We start from the raw sequence: 23248 nt of genomic DNA on the forward strand, positions 1-23248 counted from the left end.
CTCAACCTTCTTTATGGCCCAACTCTCACATCTGTACATGACTACTGGAAAAACCATAGCTTTGACTACACGGACTTTTGTCAGCAAAGTGATGTCTCTGCTTTCTAATACCTTGCCTAGCTATCTCATAGCTTTCCTTCCAAGGGAGCAAGCATCCTGTAATTTCAGGGCTGCAGTCACCATCTGCAGTGATTGGAGGCCAACAAAATCTGTCACTGCTTCCACCTTTTCCCCTTCTATTTGTCATGAAGTGATAGGAGCAGATGCCATTGTCACGTAAATTATAATCAGAATTCTATCAGATATGCAGACTAGATTCAAGGAGATGGAGAAGGACTTCCCTGGTGGTGCAGCAGGTGCAGGTTCAATCCTTAGATGGGGAGTGAAGATCCCACAAGCCTTCCATCCAAAAAACCCAAAGAACAGAAAACAGAAGCAATATTGTGTGCTGTGCTCAGTTGTGTCCAGCTCTTTGCTACCTTACGGACTGTAGCCTGCTAGGCTCCTCTGTCCATGGGGTTCTCCAGGCAAGAATACTGGAGTGGGTTGCCATGCCTTCCTCCAGGGGATCTTCCCAACCCAGGGATTGAACCCAGGTCTTCCACATTGCAGGCAGATTCTTTACTGAATCTGAGCCACCAGACCATTGGCTTAAACTGGGCTCATTTCAGCAAGATGCTGATCTAGAAACCTTGGGCTAATGCTACCAGTTACTCAGTGTGATGGAGTCCTCACTGAGGCCACATCTGGAAAACATCCATCAGTGAAGGCCACCTTAGGGCCTTTGTATTTGCTATTGCCATTGTCATGATATACCCATGACTGGCTTATATTTTCACTGCCAGTTCCTCTGGACTTTCCCAATCTTTGTTTTTTTAAAGATAATTAATTAATTTTTATTTTTGATTGCACTAGGTTTTCATTGCTGTGCTCAGGCTTTCTCTAGTTGTGGTGAGCAGGGGCTGCTTTTTATTGTGGTGCTCAGGAAGACTATAAAAATGGTCCACATTAAAAAAAAATATTAAAAAACAGGAGATGGAGGAAAGAGGACTTTTTGAGCTAGTCAAAGAGAACAGTTGCTTTAAAACCTTCCATGCATTACAAGAGGAAGCCTGGAACCTCCACAACAATGTCATAAGATTGCCCTAAATTCCTTTTTAGATGGTTATAAAGTTTAGAATTTCTACTTTCAGATTTTGAAATAGCATGAAGAAACTGGTTAAATATGTTTCTAGAAAGACAATCAGCAACCTCTCATGATATTCATGTTGAGTGTTGGCTAAAGAGGCCAGAGAAAATGGAAAGAGGATCTATACCAGTGTCTTCATGGAGTAGCCCAAAGGTCTTCCAGAACTGTACAACTCTGTTTTGGAAGATAATGAAAATGTCTCTGTCTTTCTCCCTCTCACCACTAGTGCCATGGACAGGCTCTCTTGTATAGACCTGAATTCCCACTCTGCTCATTGATCCCCTGGAGTGCAGATCTTCTCCACACCAGCTCATTTTCCTTTTACTTGCTTTCTCTCTGCGAGACCTCACTTCAGAAATACTTACTGATTTAAAGGGATATTGCCACTTTTTTCAGTGTTATCAACTCCCAGTTCCTTCTTCCAAGTGAGGCTGAAAAGGAGTGATACATATTTCATACGTACTGCTGCTGCTGCTAAGCCCCTTCAGTTGTGTCCGACTCTGTGTGACCCCATAGATGGCAGCCCACAAGCCTCCTCTGTCCCTGGGATTCTTCAGGCAAGAACACTGGAGTGGGTTGCCATTTCCTTCTCAATGCATGAAAGTGAAAAGTGAAAGTAAAGTCCCTCAGTCATGTCCCACTCTTCACCACCGATAGACTGCAGCCTACCAGGTTCCTCCGCCCATGGGATTTTCCAGGCAAGAGTACTGGAGTGGGGTGCCACTGCCTTCTCCGTCACACGTACTAGAGATCTATGAACCTCTAGTTCTAGGGGTCAGAGTGGATTAAGGCACACAAAAAGATTAAGCTACCTGTATCTGAGATCAGCTGCCAACCTCCAAAATACTGCCCTCACTAGTTCTCCACTATTCCTAAAATTCTCACCAATTCTCCCTCTTAAAGGGCCTGCCAAAGGAATCCAACTAGGTTTTCAGGCTCTGAAAACAAAGCAGTGAAGTAGTTCACTTTCGGCTTTAGCACAGTTCCTGCTCAATAACTGAGGAGTGATTTAACCTCTCTGAACTTTGGCTTCTTCATTTGTTAAAGAGAATCCTTTCTCTTCAGTGCACCTGACACCTATTTCTTGGAGTCTCTGAGCAGCTGGCATTTATTATTTAATAACATGCAAGATGGCAAGGCTGAAAGTGGTCTCTCTTCCTGTGGTATCTACATTTTCATAGTAATATCTCAGTAACTTATATCTGATGGATATTTGTAAGTTTCCACTGAATCCTCCCACCAGCTCTATGTGATAGCCTGATTACATATCTATCTCTAATTAACTGTCAAGGAAATGGTCTAAAATGGGTTTATATGACCTGCCCACCATTACGGGACAAACTGGTGGTAGAACCAGAATGAGGGACCGTATCTTCTCATGTCTGGCCCAGTGCACTTTTCTAGAGATGAACATTTCTGATCTCTGTGTTTCTGGACCCTCCAGGATTTATTTCTGATCATTTGGACAGAAAAAGAGAGGGGAATCCCAGGTTTTGCTCTAAGCATAAAACTGCTAGCCTCACCTCTAGTTTATTACATGCTCTGTGGTCTCTGACTCATGCCCAATGCCTTTTCCTCAACTTGGGAAGCCCCTGCCATCAGAAATCTACCAACCCTTCACCATATGCCTGGAGACCTTCTTTGGGCAGCCTGCCGTGACCAAACCCACACTCCAGGCATTATTCCCTTAGCACCTAAGAATCCAGAATCCTCAGTTAGTTGCACATTTTTTGTGTTAATGGGTGAGGTTCTTCTAAAAAAGAGAAAAATGATAGTGTAACAATCAGAGATTTAATCAAACTGTAAGATTTTAGGTTATGACCAGGATTAATACTGATGAAATAAAAATTCACATTTTAAGGCAAATCAAGAAAAGCATAAACATAAAATTTTTCTCCACCTTCTGACCTCCTCCCTCACATCTAGTGTGCATTATGCACCAACCAGATCTCCCCAGTGGCAGAAATACCTGTTCAACCATAAAGAACAATGTTCTCCTGGTGTGGGCAAGATCACTTCTTAGGAGACCAGCATTCCTTCTTAATCTTGTAAGGGGTCATGATGACATATTACTTGATAACTCCTTTAGGAGATAATATTCCTTCTTAATGCTGGCAAAATCACTTTTTAGGAGACCAACATTCCTTCTTAATCTTGTAAGGGGTCATGATGACATATTACTCGGTAACTCCTTTAGGGGATAATATTCCTTCTTAACACCGTAAGGGGTCACACTAACCCAGTACTTAATAGGTACACATCCGAATTATGTAAACCATCAATACATCTGATGTATAACCCTTTGTCTCAAAAATGGATATAACTGTTCTTTGACCTCTAATGGGCAGAACAGTTCTCAGAGTTCTCTGAGAGAGACTGTCTCCCAGGTTATAATCCTCAGGTTGGCTTAAAATTTTCCATTCTGTTCATAGATTGACTATTGGATTTTTTCATCAACAATTCAAATCTCCGGGATACTGGGAAGGAAATTTACATAGGAATTTCAGAAGCCAAAAAGGTCAGAGATTTGACAAGAATAGATAGCCCTGGGAAGTTCTGAATCTCTTGGTCTTTTTCATTTTAATTTTTTAGCTGTTCTGGGTTTTCATTGCTGCACGCAGGCTTTCTCTAGCTGCCGTAAGGGCTACTCCCTAGTTGTGGTGTGCAGGCTTCTCATTGCGGTGGCTTCTCTTGATACTGAACACGGGCTCTAGAACATGCAGGCTTCACTAGTTGTAGTGCTTGGGCTTAGCTGCCCTGCAGCATGTGGGATCTTCCAGGACCAGAGATCAAATCCATATCCCCTGCACTGGCAGGCAGATTCTTATCTACTGGCCCATCAGGGAACTCCTGAAGCCTTTTCTAAGAAAAGGAAATGAAATGGAGTTCTCTTTTCAGTTTGAAAGATGATGAGATGACTTAGGATAACAAGACTCACTTCAAGGTGATGAGCTACCCTATTTGAGCTTTAGTTACAATAAAACTGATGGCTGCAAGGACCAGAATGGTATGCTTGTTCATTATATGACTGGAGAATTCTAGGGCTATCTATCCTTTGGAGGTGAAACTCATAAGTTCCCTAGCAAAGAGAGATGGCACATTCTGTTTTAACTACAGGGGAGCAATTCTGAAGTCGTACACACAAGATATACTTCAGATATCTATGTCAGTCTACTGATTTCCATAATAGTTCAGTTCAACAAATATTTCTCAAATGTTTATTTTTCAGGCACTGTGCCAGTTGCTAGAGATGCAGAGATAATAACTATTTGTAATAGTTAAGCATTACCAAAAGTTTTTCTTTTTTTTTAAGCTATGTCAGACCCTGTGCTAGGTGCTTTAGAGATATCATCTCATTTCAATTTTTCCATTGCCCCGTGAGGTATTCTTATTCTCAATTTACAGATAAGGAAAAGGAAGCATAGAAAGGTTGAGTAAGGTTAGACAGCTTAGTACAGAGCAGAGGTGGGACTCAACCCCAGGTACGGCTAATTCCAAACTTCATGATCTAACCCTACACCATACTTCAGAGACTATTAAGCTTTAAGGTCCTGATGGCAAAGCGGCAGGCACATACTCAAAGAAAGAACGTCAAACTACTATGCTAAATGCTGAGATAGAGGTATGTATATGGTGCTATGAAAATACAGAGCATTGCTTATGGATTTCTATACACACAGACTCTGGAGCCAGACACCCTGGGTTTGAAGTGTGACTTGCCACTCATCAATTATGTGAACTTGGACAAGTTAAACCTTCATCTGCCTCAGTTTCCTTATCTAAAAAGAGGGATAATAATAGAACCTAATTCACAGAGTTGTTTTGAGGTTGAAAAGTGCTTAGAATAGTTCCTGGCATATATAAGTGCTATTCAAGTCCGGCTCTGTGCTTAACTCCATTAGGTTCCAGGGAAGACTTCTTAAAAGGGCTAATTGCCTGAATTGAGTCATAGAGGATGAGTGAGAATTAGCCAGGTGAAGGAAAGTGCGAAGGTGGGCTAGACAGGTGGGGAGAGCATCCTGGATGGGGCTTCACTACACGTGGCTTGGTAATTCTAGACTAGAGTGTAAAGTACAGAAAAGAAAGTGGTAGAGGGTTGTCTGACAAGGCCTTGCATGTCACTTGAAAGAGTTTGGACTTGATTTTATAGGCAACAGGGAACCATGAAAGGGAAGGGTTTTATGCAGGGGAACAATATGGACAGATGTCCACGGGAGGACAGATTTGTTATATAGCCTGAAATTTACCTTGAAAAAACTCAGCACAGGGACGTCCCTGGTGATCCAGAGGTTAAGATTGCGCTTCCACTGCAGGGGCTGTAGGCTTGATCCCTGGTTGGCGAAATAAGATCCCACATGCCATGCAGCCAAAAAACAAAACAAACAAAATAACAACAACAAAAACCTCAGCACAGACAATGCAAGATACACACACACCTATACATATACATCAACATATAGATAAACTCTAGGGACAGTTACTGTCTGAAGCACCTCAAAGAGGAACACATTCTAGCAGTGCTTAGTTTGCATCTGAAGGACTCTTAATTATGAGTTCATGCTCCAGAAGCAGCTACTGGAAAGCTTCAACCACTCTACCTAAATCTACACTAGAGGGTTTGCTCATTACATACAGGATGGTGGAAATAAACTTTCACTTGTTAAATAAATAGTGTTCCAGATTTATGGACTGTTGCTTTTGTCTGCCCTTGCATCAAGGGGGCCTAAAACACTGGTACTTCCAAGTGGCATTCTAGGTCTAGAAATCCATTCGGTCCTGGCTCCTGACACTTGATGGATGAGTCTGCTGCCTGATTTGGCCAGAAGTTTAGCTAAAATGCTATTGCTGGAGAATTGCTCAATGTGCTTCAAATGAACCTTTCCTGCGTGGGGCTTCCTGGAGCTTATGAGGACAGGTTGCAGGGCTATGCCCAACTGCTAATAAATGTATGCTTGGCAGAATTGGGTCAAAGTCCTGTTTTCAGTGGAACATACCACCTGGTATGGAGGCTCCGGGGGATGAAGACTACAACCCACAGATAATTCCAGACATTGGAAATTACTGATATTCACTGAAAAATACCTGATGGTGCTAGAGGCTAAACTGGCCTAGATCAGTTTGCAATAGAATTAAATGAGGGCAAGAATGGAGGCAGGGAGACAAGTTAGGAGGAGGCTGCTGCAAGTGGTTCAATCAACAGATGATGAAGATCTCAACTAGGGCAGTGACAGTGAGTAAGAAGAAAAGAGAATGGAGTTTAGAAATATTTCAGAGGTAAAATCTGGAAGTCTTGGTGAGCCATTGGATGGTAAGGTCCAGGAACAATTTGCGATAACCTCCAAGTTTCTTTGTTATTATTATTATTAAAGGATAATTGCTTTACAATGTTGTGTTGGTTTATGCCTTACAACAAAGTAAATCATCTATTAGTATACATATATCCCCTATTTCTTCTTTTTTTTTTTAATCCCCTACTTCTTAAGTCTCCCTCCCACCCACCCCTCTACAGGTTTCTTGTTTGAGTTATTGGGTAGACATTAGTGACATTCACTGATGAAGGGGCAGTATAATAACCAGAGGAAGAGAAAGTCTGGGTAAGAGCAGGGGTAAGCATTTTATTTATGCTCTGCATACGGTGAGCTTAACATCCACATGGAGATGTCCAGTAAGCATTTGGATAATATAAGCCTGAAGCTCAAGGGAAAGTGAGGGCTGGAAATATAGATGGGAAGTCATCAGTACACAAGGCCTAGAGAATACTTTAAGAGTGGATAGATCATCAGGTACCATAACACAAAATCAGTAAATGATGTTTAAAAAGTGTTTGATAAGAAAACAGTAGAATGTGGAAAACAACACGGTGCTCCTTAGAAAAGCAAACACTGAATTACCATATGATCCAATAATTCCATTTCTGGAGATATAGATATGTCCCAAAGAAATACCAGCAGAGGCTCAAACAGATATTATACACTTGAGTTCATAGCAGCACATTCATAATAGCCAAAGATAGAAATAGATCAAATGTCCATCAATGAATGAAAAGACAAATAAAATATGATGTTTATGTATACAAAATAGAATATGTTTCAACCTTTAAAAAGGAATGAAATTCTGATATATATTACAACATAGACAACCCTGGAAGACATTTGCTAAGTGAAATAAGTGTGACAACAGAGGACAAATATTGTATGACTCCATTTATCTGATGTACCTAGAATAAAATTTATAGTGACATGACCTAGAAGAGTCATTACCAGGGGCTGGGCAGGAAGGGAATGAGAAGTTACTGTTTACTGGATACAGAAGTTCAGTTTGAGAGAATGAAAAACTTCTGTAGATGGCTCGTGGTGATGTCTGTACCACAACACAACTGTACTTAATGCTACTGTACTTAATGCTACTGTACACATAAATTAGTCGAAATGGTAAATCTGTGCAATGTATATTTTACTGGAATAAAAATAAAGAAACAGTGGGATAATCATATTATTTTCAATGACTGAGGTAAACACTGTAAGGAATACTTCAAAGAGATATTGCTTTTGGGAAGCATGAAAGGGATGGGCATAGGGTCTTCTGCTTATCACTTTGTATAAGCCTTTTGTATAAGCCTTTGGCATGCTTTTTTTAAAAAAAAAACTATATGCATTGAATAAAAATATTTTAAACTGAAAAGAGTGGAGGAGATCACTCAGGGTGAGGTTGAGGAAGTGGTGGAAGAGATTGTTGTTGTTGTTCAATCGCTAAGTCATGTCTGATTCTTTGAGACCTCATGGATCCCAGCACACCAGGCTCTTTTATCCTCTGCTATCTCCCAGAGTTTGTCAAGTTCATGCCCATTGAGTCGGTGTTGCCATCCAACCATCTCGTCCTCTGTGGTCCCCTTCTCCTCCTGCCTTCAATCTTTCCCAGCATCAGGGTCTTTTCCAGTGAGTCGGCTCTTCACATCAGGTGGCCAAAGTATTGAAGTTTGAGCTTCAGCTTAAGCATCAGTCCTTCCAATGAATATTCAGCGTTGATTTCCTTTAGGATTGACTGATTTGATCTCCTTGCAGTCCAAGGGACTCTCAAGAGTCTTCTCCAGCAGCACAAAAGAAGAGGTACATTAGGATAAAAGTGGCAAGAAACAAAACCCCACTAAAATAAGGTAGTGAGAAGACAGAGTCATTACAAGGATCCAGGGAGTCACGTGGAAATGTAGTGCAGCCAGCACCGCAGCCCCTCATGGAGAGTCAGAACTCCCCTGGGTGCCCTCTCCCATGCTTCCTCTCCTCACTCCCGTCTCCCTCCTATTCCTCTCACCACGCTTCCCCTCTCTTCTCCTCTACACCCCTCCCTGTTTCAGGATCTCTCCCCTGTTTCTCAGGCAGAGTTGCCTTTATTTCTCATGCTGCCTCCTCTGCCCGGAAGTGTCTCCTAGTCACTCATCCACTCACGCAGTCACAACCGTAGGGTCAGCCTCTGAGCCGGTGTGACCCCTCAGCCGAGTTCCCTACCGTCTGCTTCCTCTATCTCACTGCATTCTGAGGGAGAGAGAATGGACTCCCACAGGTACGGTGTCCACCTCCCATTAGAGAGCCATCACTAGACCTATTGACTGTGTCGGGGGCTTTACCATCCCTTCCTGAGAGATGATGGGTTGGGAAGTACTGCGGTAAAGGAGATGTAAGCTGGGTGTGAACCCAAGATATAACTACTGTAACTACTATCGATTAAGACCCTTGAGGGACAGAGGAGTAGAAGAATCCAGAGAAGAAAAGTCAGGAAAAAGAGTTTCAGGCAGACAAGTACAGTGAGAAATGCTGCAGAGCAAGATCCTGTAAAATAAAGACTTAAAAGGTACCCATTGAGTTTGGGCACTGGGGTTAACAAAAAGGAAGGACTTAGAACATCAAATATAAGCCATTCTTTCAAGAAGCTTGGCTGGCAAGGCTTGGAGGGCAGGGAGACATAGGTTGAAAAGATTTTTGCTTGTTTTTTTATTCAAACAAAACAGAGGTTTTGTTGCAGTTACAAGTACAGCAGGGTATACGGGAAGAGCAGAGATTTGTAAAGAGATGGACAGGTGACAAGGTGGGTGTTGAACTGGAGAAGGGATGAGTTATTCGCTGAGACAGGTAGAACAGCCTAAGAATTGAAGTAACATTTTACAGAAAAACCAAATGAAACTTTTGGCCAACCCAACAGAAGACAAGCAGGCCAAGGACAGTACCTAGTACCTAGGGGAATGCCAACACAACACAAACGAGGGTCAACTCCAGATCTGATGGTCCAGGGTGAATGTTTAGTTTGGGTCTAGGTTTCCCTACCATCATACAGCTCTGTACCACTCCTTAACCTAATTGGCCTTGTGCCCCAGGAGTGCCTAATAATAACTTTTACAAACTATCATTAGAAAGCCAAGTATGGAGCACTAACATCATATATCGCATTCCAGAAAGAGGACAGAAATGGGAATTATGACCCACCTTCCCTCTCTGGGTCTCTGTTTCCCCACCATGAAAGGGAAGGGCTGGGACTTCCCTGGTGGTTCAGTGGTTAAGACTCTGAGCTACCACTGCAGGGGGTCAATTCCTGCTAGGGGAACTGAGATCCCCCATAATAATGAAAGCGAGTGAAAATGAAAGCGAGTGAAAATGAAAGCGAGTTGCTCAGTCATGTCTGATTATTTGCGACCCCATGGACTATACAGTTCATGGAATTCTCCAGGCCAGAATACTGGAGTAGGTAGCCTTTCCCTTCTCCAACGGATCTTCCCAACCCAGGGATTGAACGCAGGTCTCTTGCATTGCAGGCAGTTTCTTTACCAACTGAGCTACGAAGGAAGAGCGGCAAAAAACAAACAAACAAAAAAAACCACACATAAACAAGTGAAGGGCTGGTCTCAGTTGTTTCTATGGTTCCTCTGGGGCTGGAACACTGATTCTTTGACTTCTGGCTTATCTCTGCTTTTCTTGTAGCTGTATTAATATTCTCCTACATTCATACAAATGGGGGAAGCTGACCACATTCTTTTACAAGCTAATGATAACAGGGACAACAGAGGATGAGATGGCTGGATGGCATCACTGACTCAATGGACGTAAGTCTGAGTGAACTCCGGGAGTTGGTGATGGACAGGGAGGCCTTGTGTGCTGTGATTCATGGGGTCGCAAAGAGTCGGACACGACTGAGCGACTGAACTGAACTGAACTGATAACAGGGAAAAAAATCCAAGGAACCTGAACAATCACAAAATACGATCAGTAAAAGAAAAGGAGAGTCAAAAGGAAAAAAAATTTGATTGGCTTCTTGCTACTAATGTCAGTGCCCAGCTCTGCAACAGTAAGGCTGTGTTCCCTGGAGATCAAATCAGTGGCTCAAAAGTGGAAAACAAACCACCTTTTTTCTCTGGTCAAATCAAGACTTTCTACTCCAATATAAAATAAAATTTAAAATAAGTAAAAATAAAGAATAACTAAAAAGAAATCAAGACTTATTCCCTGTCCCTGCTAACTTTTGAGGACACAATGCATATGTTCCTCTCTCTGTAACATCCCTCACAGTTGTCATAAGCATTAAGAATATTTTAACATATATAAAAGAATAGATGCTTAACTATTATTCTAACTCACCAGTTATTCTCACCAAACTTTCAGAACTTCATGGGCAGGGGAGATTAGACTAGGGACCGTATGCCCTGTCCACCTTCTTCCATGCTGCCTGCTTGCGACAATTTACTAGAGTCAACACCTGGGTTCCTCACTCCTATTCTGAAGTTTAAAAATACTTTGAGTGGGATTACAAAGAAAGATCATGCTGCCATTTCCACAAAAAGATGGTACAACTGATTTGTGTATACATCAGATCCTTTCAGTTCTTTTCCCAGGGTCAAGGATGGGATTATTCAGTCTTGTCTACACCTCAACCCTCTTGTGACCAGATGGCTTTTAATTGTGTCCAGGTGGCCAGGGAGAGAGGTAAAAGTGGTGGTCAAGAAATTCACTTGTTCGTTTAGATCAGACCCAGGCCCATGAATCAATCACAGGTTCGTGGACCCACAGAGGAAGGTAGTTTAGCCAAATATTTCACAGTAAGGCCCGTGTCACCTGCTCCACCACCCAGGCCACATGTATACACAGGCTGAGTCCCCCAACTTCAGTACTAAACATCACAGGCAAAGGCTCCAGTCTGGAGCATGGGTCAAGTTCTCAGTTTCTGCTTCAATCTGTGAAGCTGAGTCAGTCCCCTGAGTAGGGCACAGGGGACAGTACACTGCCTTCTGTTTCATGTACCAGGGCAGGTAGAGGCAGGAAGATGGTAATGGCTCAGCTGCCAGCCTTTTCAGCAGATGGTATCACCACCATGAGATAATTAATACGCAGTCCCACAGTGGGGCTGGGAATAGAGAATGAACAACTGAAATTGAAAATCAGATGAACAGAAATGTAGGGGCGATTGCTGCCCAGCTGTAAATGTCCATGCCTCAACATGAAAGGCTCCAATTGCATCAGGTCTAAAGACACAGAGCTTTTTCCATTGGCATTTGGGTCTCAAACACTTAACTAGCTTCCTTTTGTTGAGTCGCTAAGTCTTGTCTGACTCTTTGAGACCCCGTGGACTGTAGCCCGCCAGGCTCCTCTGTCCATGCGATTTCCCAGGCAAGAATGCTGGAGTGGGTTGTGATTTTAGTCTCCAGGAGATCTTCCTGACCCAGGGGTCAAACCCGCACCTCCTGCATTGGCAGGCGGATTCTTTACCACTGAGTCACCAGGGACGCCCAACTAGCTTCCTAGGTCTACTTCATTTCTGCTCTTTCTCAGAAAGCACTGTCTCTGTGATTCTTTCTTTGCAAAGGTTTGAACCATCTTGCAACTCAGTTCTCCTGCTCCCTGGGCAGCCCCTCAGCACACCTGCCTGGAGCCCCCGGTGCCATGGCCAGAAGCCCTTAGGAAGGAGCCTGCACTTGCCCCAGCACTTCCACCCTCTGCCTGTGTGCTGCTTTGCTTATTTAACCAAGGGCTGCCTTGAATGCTACCAAGATGATAAACTGCGCTTTTGACTATTCCTTTGTTGTTTTAAACATCCTTTTGATGCACTAAGAGCCACTTATATATACATAAAATAAGCAGCCCTCTGTTTTATGAACCGTTAGATTGAAAATGTGTCAGCTCAAGTGCAGTCTACCAATTTAGTGATTGTTGGTCTATGACTAATCAACAGAAATGAGCTGTGTTACTGGCAGACGCGCCAACAGTTACTTCATTAGTTGTACGTGTCTGCGTGGAGCAAGAGGTTGTAAAATAACAGCGGTGAAGAAGACCAAGGCCCCAGCTAACCCCAGGCTAAGGCGGCCCTGCCTTCCTAAATAGGTGTGCAAGGGTCGTCCGACTGCCCTCAGTTCGGGGTAAGTCTGACCACTTGAGGCTGACTCCCCTCCCTCACAGGAAATGACTTGGTTTACCCTCCACCTAGAGTCTCTGGTTCTTGGCCATCGAGTTGCTTTTATTAATACAGGCAGGACTTTCAGAGTGACGTGCCTTTGGGGAGAAGGGGAAAAGACTATAAACACAAAAGAAAGGGAAACTGAATAAAAAAGGAAAGCCCTCCTGCAGTTGGAAGGTGGCTTCCTCCTTCGCGCTGGCTAAGTACCCTGGATTCATAAACACTCTTATTGAATTGGGTTTCAGAGCTTCAACTTCGTGTTGACTTAGCAGATAGATAAGACAGAAGCAAACACAGCATCTAGCAATCTGACTCCAGAGTGGGGCCACCAGGCCATGGCCTGGCTGTACTGAGGACACAGGCAATGTTTGTTCTCAGCATGTCCCACTGCCTCTTTGACACATTACCCCCATCCCTTTTCAGCCCACTTCCCTGGGTCCCAGTGTCTCCTGCTGTTAATGCAAGTTCGTGCACCTGACAGTGAGGTTAAACAAACTGAAAAGGTGGAGTTTGGAATAGGGAAAGGTTTACTGCAGGGCCATGCCAGGAGGCAGGTAGCTCCTGCCCTAAAAAGCCTCGAGCTCTCTGAAGGGTTTCTGCAAAGCATTTTTAAGTCAGGTGGGGCAGGGGATCGACAGGTACGTGATCAACTCACACAGGATTCTCTGATGGTGAGGGAAGAGGGTAGTGTCACAGGGGTTAAGTCCTTAGGCTCTGGAAGGCCTGGGGCTATGTGCTCCTGGTCATCAAGTAGTTAATATTTTCAATTTGGTGGGGGGTTTTCACATCTGCATGAAAAGGAGTAGGTCAAGACTGTATACTGTCACCCTGCTTATTTAACTTATATGCAGAGTACATCTAGACAAACGCTGGGCTGGAAGAAGCACAATCTGGAATCAAGATTACCGGGAGAAATATGAATAACCTCAGATATGCAGATGACACCACCCTTATGGCAGAAGGTGAAGAGGAACTAAAAAGCCTCTTGATGAAAGTGAAAGTGGAGAGTGAAAAAGTTGGCTTAAAGCTCAACATTCAGAAAACGAAAATCATGGCATCTGGTCCCATCACTTCATGGGAAAGAGATGGGGACACAGTGGAAACAGTGGCAGACTTTATTTTGGGGGGCTCCAAAATCACTGCAGATGGTGATTGCAGCCATGAAATTAAAAGACGCTTACTCCTTGGAAGGAAAGTTATGACCAACCTAGATAGCATATTCAAAAGCAGAGACATTACTTTGCCAACATAGTTCCGTTTAGTCAAGGCTATGGTTTTTCCAATGGTCATGTATGGATGTGAGAGTTGGACTGTGAACAAAGCTGAGCACCGAAGAATTGATGCTTTTGAACTGTGGTGCTGGAGAAGACTCTTGAGAGTCCCTTGGACTGCAAGGAGATCCAACCAGTCCATTCTAAAGGAGATCAGTCCTGGGTGTTCATTGGAAGGACTGAGGCTGAAGCTGAAACTCCAATACTTTGGCCACCTCATGCAAAGAGTTGACTCATTGGAAAAGACCCTGATGCCAGGAGGGGTTGAGGGCAGGAAGAGAAGGGGACGACCGAGGATGAGATGGCTGGATGGTATTACCGACTCTATGGACATGAGTTTGAGTAAACTCTGGGAGTTGGTGACGGACAGGGAGGCCTGGCGTGCTGTGATTCATGGGGTCGCAAAGAGTCGGACATGACTGAGCGACTGAACTGAACTGAATTTTCACATCTGCAAAACAACTCAGGAAATTTGCGTCAAATACTATCATCTAGGTACTTCAGAGAGGAGCTAAAGCAGAGGACATGGGGGAAGAGCTCTCCTGGGAAGGCCTCATAAAGCCCTGCTTGTTACACCACTGCCACTTGGCCTTGCAGTCATCTGACCTCACCTCTAATTTAAGCTGGGGTCCCAGCCCTTAGCACTGAGCTCCACTCCAAATCTGGCCTCTGCCTCAGGTCAGAAGGTTTTGTTTCAGCCCTTCAGGGCCCAACTTCATAACGGGATATCCTCCTATGTGACATGTTTGCATTTTTTAAAGAGAGGTCTTCTGGAACTCCTTACCCTAAATGAGTGATTCTAATGGTAGAAGTTTCTGGTATGACAAATCTTTAGTAAAAGACATTTGGGGTTCCTCAGGAGGGCAGTTCAAGAATTTCTTAAAATGTCACCTTAGGGATTTCCCTGGCAGTCCAGTGGTTGAAACTCCATGATTTCACTGCAGGGGATGTGGGTGCGATCAGGAGGTATGGGTGTGATCTGTGGGTGGGTGGGTGGGGGGATGTTACTTTCTAGACAATTGTACTCATTCTTTTGTGTGAAGCTGGCTTGAGAATCAACAGGAAGGCTCCTGGGCAGGAGGCATATGTCTAGAAGTCCAGTGGCCACTACTGTCCTGGTAGGTTTATTAAGTGGTGAGAGAAGTGGTTTGAGAACAGTTCAGGCAGTCAGGGGTGCTACTTGCTGGTTTTAGAACTCTATGATGCTTGTTTAGAAGTTATTATCTACTTCTTGCCTCTCTGCTTTTTTTTTTTTTTTTTTTTTTTTATCAGCAGAAACAGACGAAGAATTGGATAAGAAAAACCTTGGTAACTGTCAGTCATTTTACCAAAGGTGATTTCACTGCACACAGATTATATTGTTGCTACACTATTACAAAGCCTGCTTAGAAAACTAATTAATGAAATTGGGGAGTAATTCTTAAGTAAAAAAGGATCTTAAATGAACTACTGATAGATACACCAATGTGATGAATCCTGAAGACATGATGCAGAGAGAAGCCAGTTTCAAAGTTCTCTACTTTATGATTCCATTTCTATGACTTTCTCAAAGAGAGAAAACTAGTGATGGAAAACACACCAGTGGTCACCAGGGTTGGGGGGGTGTAAGTACAAAGGGGCAACATGAGGGAGTTTGGGGGGAATCCTGATATAGGGTTTCTCTGGTGGCTCAGATAGTAAAGAATCTGCCTGCAATGCAGGAGACCCAGGTTTGACCCCTGGGTCGGGAAGATCCCACGGAGGAGTGAATGGTTACCCACTCCAGTATTCTTGCCTCAGAACTTAAACCTTAAGGAAGGTCAAGGTTTTTAACCTGGCCAATTTAGTAATTTCGATATTAAATCATAAAACCAAAGCAAACTTCCAAATGATCTCTTTTGCAGACAAAAAATTTGTGAGGACATTTTTTTTTAAGCCAACTTGACAAGATTAAATTTGAGTCACTAAAGAAAAAAAACTAATATTAAGGGGAAATGTGCTTTCCCCATTGTTTGTTTAGTCCTCTGTGAAATCAAGTTTCTCTTTCATCAAAGCAAGTGATAAGTTCAAGATGTTCCAGGTCTAAAGAACAAGCAGGAAAAGAGCTTTTAGGAAAAGATCATAAAAACCCTCTAAGCTCCTCTTAAGGAAGATGTTGAATCTAATGGTGGTGCATCCGTTTGGAGCCCTTGGCCGAGCAATGGAATGGGGTTTGCAGCCGATCGTCCACAGCCTCTCATTCCCCCTCAGCGTTTCTCAATGGTCTGAGCCTTCTGGTTACCCAGGGTTAGGGGTGACAGCTGTTCACCATACAGACTTAACAGGCCCATTCACATCTCAGACATTGACTGTATAAAGAATGATCATGCTGGTGATTCCTGTTTTGGAAGGGCCAAGGTGTGGAGAGGTTAGAGATACCCTATTTTGATTTTCTAGTGTGGTTCTCTGAGATGAAGATTTACATAGCAAATGTTTGTTATTTCATGAAAGTGATTTTCAATTAAATTTGGTTATTGAGAATTTCCAGAAGGTGAACAATACCTCTTTGGATTATTACAGGCTCCCAAAGGGGCTATATCCCCAAGGTGGAGGAGTCACTGTTCTTTATAACTATCTACTCTGTAGTCAGATGGCCAACCAGTTTTATGCCCACAAATGAGCCAGATTCCATAGTTCAGCTTCTGGCAAAATATTCAAGGCCCCAATTGTTTTTCTTTTTGAAAAAAATTGAACTTTGTATTTTGAGATCATTGTAGAGTCACATGCAATTGTAAGAAATAATGCAGTGATATACCATGTATACTTTACCCAGTTTCCCAAAGTGGGAACATTTTATAAAACTGTAGTACAATACCACAACCATGGCATCAATACTGCCCATGAACCATTGATCTTCCCTAGATATCCCCAGCTTTACCTGTAATCATTTGTTTGTATATGTCTGTGGACTGAGTTGTTTGCAATTCTATCACATGTGTAGGTTCAAGAATCCACCAATAAGATCAGAACTGTATGATCACAAGGATCCTTCCAGCTGCTCCCTATGCATTCATACTTACCTTCTATCTGCCCCATTTTCTAACCGCTGTGGCACCCACTAACTGTCCTCCATCACCATACATTTTGTCATTTCATTAGTATTATATAAACAACTTTTTATGTATGTAACTTTTTAAGATGTATTTTTCTCACTGAGGAGGATTCCTGGGAGATTCATCCAAGTTATTACATGAACGGATACCCTATTTCTTTTTATTGCTGAGTAGTATTCCATGGCATGTATGTCCTACAGTTTATTTAAACATTAATATGTTGAATACACGTATGAATGATCCAGTTTCTCTGCATCCTCTCCAGCATTTGGTGTCAATATTTTTTATTTTAGCTGTTCTGATAGGTGTGTCCATCTAGTCAAAGCTATGGTTATTCCAGTAGTCATGTACTGATGTGAGAGTTGGACCATAAAAAAGGCTGAGCGCCAAAGAATTGATGCTTTTGAACTGTGGTGTTGGAGAAGACTCTTGAGAGTCCTTTGGACTGCAAGGAGATCAAACCAGTCAGTCATAAAGGAAATCAGTCCAGAATAATCATTGAAAGGAATGATCCTGAAGCTGAAGCTCCAATACTTTGGCCACCTGGTGGGAAGAACTGACTCATTGGAAGACTCTGATGCAGGGAAAGATTGAAGGCAGGAGGAGAAGGGGATGACAGAGGATGAGATGGTTGGATGGCATCACCGACCCAATGGACATGAGTTTGAGCAAGCTTTGGGAATTGGTGAGGGACAGGGAAGCCTGGCGTGCTGCAGTCCATGGGATGGCAAAGAGTCGGACACAACTGAGTAACTGAACTGAACCGATAGGTGTGTAGTAATATCTCACTATGGTTGTGATTTGCACTTTCCTGATGACTAATGAGGACTTCCCTGGTGGCTCAGAGGTTAAAGTGACTAATGATGTTGAATATATTTTCATGTGTTATGTGTCATCTGTATATCCTCTTTAGTGCAAAGTTTGTTTATATCTTCTGCTCATTTTCTAACAGGATTGTTTGATTTTTGAGAGTTCTTTATATATTCTGGATAAAAATCCTTTTCACAGATGTATAGAACAGTCTTTTGGATTCTGTGGGAGAGGGTGAGGGTGGGATGGTTTGGGAGAATGGCATTGAAACATGTATATTATCATATGTGAAATGGATCGCCAGTCCAGGTTTGATGCATGAGACAGGGTGCTCAGGGCTGGTGCACTAGGATGACCCAGAGGGATGGGATGGGGAGGGAGGTGGAAGGGGGGTTCAGGATGGGGAACACATGTGCACCTGTGGCAGATTCATGTCAATGTATGGCAAAACCAATTCAATATTGTAATTAGCCTCCAAAAAAATAAATAAACTTAAAAAATCATTTTCAGATAGTACTTTGCAAATAATTTCTCTAGTTTATAGCTCATATTTATAGGATCTTTCATAGAACAAAACTTTGTTATTTTGATGAAATACAATAGTTTTTCCTTTTATGGATCATGCTTGTGGTATTGAGTCTAAGAACACTTTGTTGAGCCCTAGACCATGAAGATTTTCTCCTGTGGCTTTTGTTCTACAAGTTTTATAGTTCTACACTTTAAGTCTGTGATCCACGTTGAATTAATCTTTATATACAGTGTGATGTTTGGTCAAAATTCATTTATTTTGCCCATGGATGTCAATTGTTCCTGCGCTATTTGTTTAAAAGGCTATCCTTCCTCCACTGAACTGATTTTACAACTTTCAAAAATCAATTGAACAAATCTGTGTGGGTGTGTTTCTGGGTTCTCTATTCTGTTCCATTTATCTGTGTGTTTACCTTCCACTTTTATCATACTGGCTTAATTACTGTAGCTATATAGTAAGCCTTTACATTGGTTTATTCTTTATAAAAATCATTTTTAGCTACTCTAGGTTCTTTGCTATTGGGGGGGCGGGCGTTGCACAAAGTGGCTTGTGCAATCTCAGTACCCTGGTCAGGTACTGAACCCAAATTACGGCAGTAAAAGCATGGAATCTTAACCACTAGGCAATCAAGGAATTTCTTCCATATAAATTTTATAATAAGCCTATCTCTATCTATAAAAATCCTTGCTGGGGTTCTGATAGAGATTTCATTAACCTATAAATCAATTTGGGGAGAACCAACATCTTTAGTATGTTGAATCTTCCAGTCCACGAACACAGTCAATCTCAAGGTCCTTCACTAGTGTTTTGTAATTTTCAGCATACAAATCCTGTACCAGCTTTGTTAAGTTTATGCCTAAATATTGATATTTCATTTTCTTTGGAGCAATTGTAAATGGTATTATTTTAGATTTCCAGTTATTATATAGAAATGCAATTGATTTTTGTGTTAGTTTTATATCATATGGCCTTGCTGAGTTCAATTATTAGTTCTAGAAGGTTTTTTTTTAAGATTTCTTGTGATTTATTGTGCAGATGGTCAAATTTTCTGTGAGACAATTTTCCTTGATTATTTCTAATCTGTATTTTTAAAATTTCTTTTTCTTATCTTGTTATACTTTCCAGAACTTCCAGCACAATGTTGACTAGAAATGATAAGAACAGACATGCTTCCCTCATTCCAATCTTAAGAGGGAAACATTCAGTATTTCACCATTAAGTATAATGTTAGCTGTTATGTTTAGATGTTCTTTATGAAGTTAAGGAAGTTCCCCTCTACTCCTAGTATACTGAGGGTTTTTATCATGAATAAGTGTTGAATTTTATCAAATGTGTTTTTCTTTGCTAATTGATATGGGCATACAGATGGGGCTTCCCTGGTGGCTCAGGAGGTAAAGAATCCTCCTGCAATGCAGGAGACCTGGGTTCAATCCCTGGTTCAGGAAGATGCCCTGGAGAAGGGAAGGGCAACCCACTCCAGTATTCTTGCCTGGGGAATACCATGACAGAGGAGCCTGGTGGGCTACAGTTCATGGGGTTGCAAAGAGTCAGATATATATGGTAGCCTATGTTGACTGATTTTTTTCAAGTTTTTATATGTTGATTTTAAAAATATTGAACCAGATTTGCATACCTTAATAAATCTCACTTGGTCGTGGTGTATAATTCTTTTATACATTGTTGGTTTCATTTTGCTAATGTTTTGTTGAACATTTTTCTAAGTTCATGAGATATTTGTCTATAGCTTTCTCCCTTTTCTGCACTGTCTTTGATTTTGGTATGCTTCTGGGACTCTGATATGGATCTTTTGTAATTTCCCACAGGTTTTAGAGGCTCTATTTTTTTCCAGTCTATTTTTTCCTGTGTTGCTCAGATTGAGTAAATTCTATTGGTGTATCCTCAAGTTCACTGATTCTAACCTCTGTCATCTCCACTACACTATTGAGCCTAACCAGCAAGTTTTTAATTTCTGCTATTGTATCCTTCAGTTTTATAATTGCTGTTTCTTTTTTATAACTTGTTGTTTCTTTGCTCTGACTTCCTCTTTTTTTTTTCCTTCACTTTTTACAAGGGACATGGCAATTGCTTATTGAAGCATTTTTGTGGTGCTGCATTAAAATCCTTGTCAGATAATTCTCAGTATGGTACTGGCACAAAAACAGAAATATAGACCAATGGAACAAGATAGAAAGCCCAGAAATAAACCCATGCACCTATGGGTACCTTATTTTTTACAAAGGAGGCAAGAATATACAATGGGGCAAAGACAGCCTCTTCAATAAATGGTCCTGGGAAAACTGGACAGCTACATGTGAAAGAATGAAATCAGAACACTTCCTAACACCATATACAAAGATAAACTCAAAATGGATTAAAGAGCTAAATGTAAGACCAGAAACTATAAAACCCTTAGAAGAAAACAGGCAGAACACTCGATGACATAAATCAAAGCAAGATCCTCTATGACCCACCTCCTAGAGTAATGGAAATAAAAACAAAAGTAAACAAGTGGGACCTGATTAAACTTAAAAGCTTTTGCACAGCAAAGGAAAGTATAAGCAAGGTGAAAAGACAACCCTCAGAATGGGAGAAAATAATAGCTAATGAAACAACTGACAAAGGATTAATTTCTAAAATATACAAGCAGCTCGTACAACTCAATACCAGAAAAACAAACAACCCAATCAAAAAGTGGAAAAAAGACCTAAACAGACATTTTTCCAAAGAAGACATACAGATGTCTAACAAACACATGAAAAGATGCTTTACATCACTCATTAGAGAAACGCAAATCAAAACTACAATGAGATATCACCTCATACCAATCAGAATGGCCATCATCAAAAAGTCTACAAAAAATAAATGCTGGAGAGGGTGTGGAGGAAAGGGACCCCTCTTGCACTGTTGGTGGAAATGTAAACTGACACAGCCACTATGGAAGATGGTATGGAGATTCCTTAAAAAAACTAGGAACAAAACCACCATATGACCCAGCAATCCCACTCCTAGGCATATACCCTAAGGAAACCAAAATTGAAAAAGACACATGTATCTCACTGTTCATTGCAGTACTATTTACAATAGCTAGAACATGGAAGCAACCTAACTGTCCATCAACAGATAAATGGATAAAGAAGTTGTGGTATATATACACAATGGAATATTACTCAGAAATAGAAAGGAATGCATTCGAGTCAGTTCTAGTGAGGTGGATGAAGCTAGACCTATTATACAGAGTGAAGTGAGTCAGAAAGAGAAAGATAAATATTGTATTCTAACACACATATACAGAATCTAGAAAAATGGTACTGAAGAATTTGTTTGCAGGACAGCATGGAGAAACAGACATAGAGAATAGACTTACAGACATGGGGAGAGGTAGAGAAGGCAATGGCACCCCACTCCAGCACTCTTGCCTGGAAAATCCCATGGACGGAGGAGCCTGGTAGGCTGCAGTCCATGAGGTTGCTAAGAGTTGGGCACGACTGAGTGACTTCACTTTCACTTTCATGCATTGGAGAAGGAAATGGCACCCCACTCCAGTACTCTTGCCTGGAGAATCCCAGGGACGGGGGAGCCTGGTGGGCTGCCATCTATGGGGTTACACAGAGTTGGACACGACTGAAGCGACTTAGCAGCAGACTTAGCAGCATGGGGAGAGGGGAGGGGAGGGTGAGATTATGGAAAGAGAAACAGGGAAACTTACATTACCATATGTAAAAATAGATAGCCAAAGGGAATTTTCTGTATGGCTCAGGAAACTCAAACAGGGGCTCTGTATCAACCTAGAGGGGTGGGATAAGGAGGGAGATGGGAGGGGGTTTCAAAAGGGAGGGGACAAATGTATACCTATGGCTGATTCATGTTGAGGTTTGACAGAAAACAACAAAATTCTGTAAAGCAATTATCATTCAATAAAAAAATAAATCCTTGTCAGATAATTCTAACATCTGATTCATCTTGATAGTGATGTCAGTTGATTGTCTTTTCTCACTCTAGTTGTGATTCTATGGTTCTTGGTATGATGGGTGATTTTTCATTGTATTCTGGACATTTGGCTACTATGTTAGGAGACAATTTAAATCTTTTATTTTAGTGGACAATGTTTAGTTTTAGCACACAATTCCTAACCTACTTTTGTAGGCTGCAGTTTCAATGACAATTTACTTTTCAGAGCCTCTGTGGTGCAATTTTGTTTGGCTTGGTTAACATGGTGCTGACGGGGCCCTCACTGGTACCTGCTGGTGCTGCCTGAGGGAGCAGAAGGTGCTTCACCAGGCTGGGCTGCCCCATGTCTCTAGCTGGAGGAGGTGAGTCTCTAGTCTTAAAAAACAGCACATCTTACCTGGCTTTGCTTATTCTGGTGGCAACTCCCCCACCCCTTGCCAGTGCTGTATGCCTGGTATATCTTTTGGGGAGAGGGGAATCCTTAAGATCATAAGGACAAAAGGCTTCCTGAGCCAGACTGCTTGTTGCAATAGCATTTCCCCTTGATGGTGCCCTGTTTGCACAGTATCTTTTCATGGGCTAGGGGAGTCTCTGGCCTGGTGGGAAAGGAAAGCACTTCTCCTGATTGCTTATTGTCAGTGGGGCTCCCTGCTACATTTCCTTGCTGGAGTTGCCATGCTCACTTGGTATTGTCAGCAGGACTCCCATTCAATCCAGAGGAGCCTACCCGAGCAACCATCTGTTGCTAGGTTGGGAGCTGGGAAATGCTGGGCCTGTGTCGCCTTCTGTAAGTCATAAGGCTACCACGGTGTTCCTCCAGTCCTGGAATTTCCAGCCACTCTGCCTTCCTCTTTACCTCTTTTAGAATTCTTTGGTTGCCTCTTGAATTATTTCTAGGACTCATAATTATACTCAGCTGAGAGGAACAGGGAGCAGTGAGTCTACGCCATCTTGTCCAGACTGAAAGTAGAAATCCAATTTCACATTGGTTTCTGCTGCT

At 42.1% G+C, this 23248-nt stretch overlaps 1 long non-coding RNA gene across 3 annotated transcripts in view; it reads right to left on the reverse strand.

The window, feature by feature from the left end:
• Positions 1 to 4484: 4484 nt before the first annotated feature.
• The window catches only part of LOC138930515 (uncharacterized), a 57702-nt gene continuing 38938 nt past the window's right edge, over positions 4485 to 23248 (reverse strand). For 2 of the 3 annotated variants that reach the window (XR_011446206.1, XR_011446208.1), the window contains one exon: positions 6784 to 8270. This is a non-coding gene — a long non-coding RNA (uncharacterized lncRNA). Of the gene's footprint in view, positions 5521 to 6783; positions 8271 to 23248 lie in introns of those variants that run through there. The other variant, XR_011446207.1, reaches the window with a different exon arrangement.

This window comes from Ovis canadensis, chromosome X, assembly GCF_042477335.2.
Source record: "Ovis canadensis isolate MfBH-ARS-UI-01 breed Bighorn chromosome X, ARS-UI_OviCan_v2, whole genome shotgun sequence".
Classification (NCBI taxonomy): Eukaryota; Metazoa; Chordata; class Mammalia; order Artiodactyla; family Bovidae; genus Ovis; species Ovis canadensis.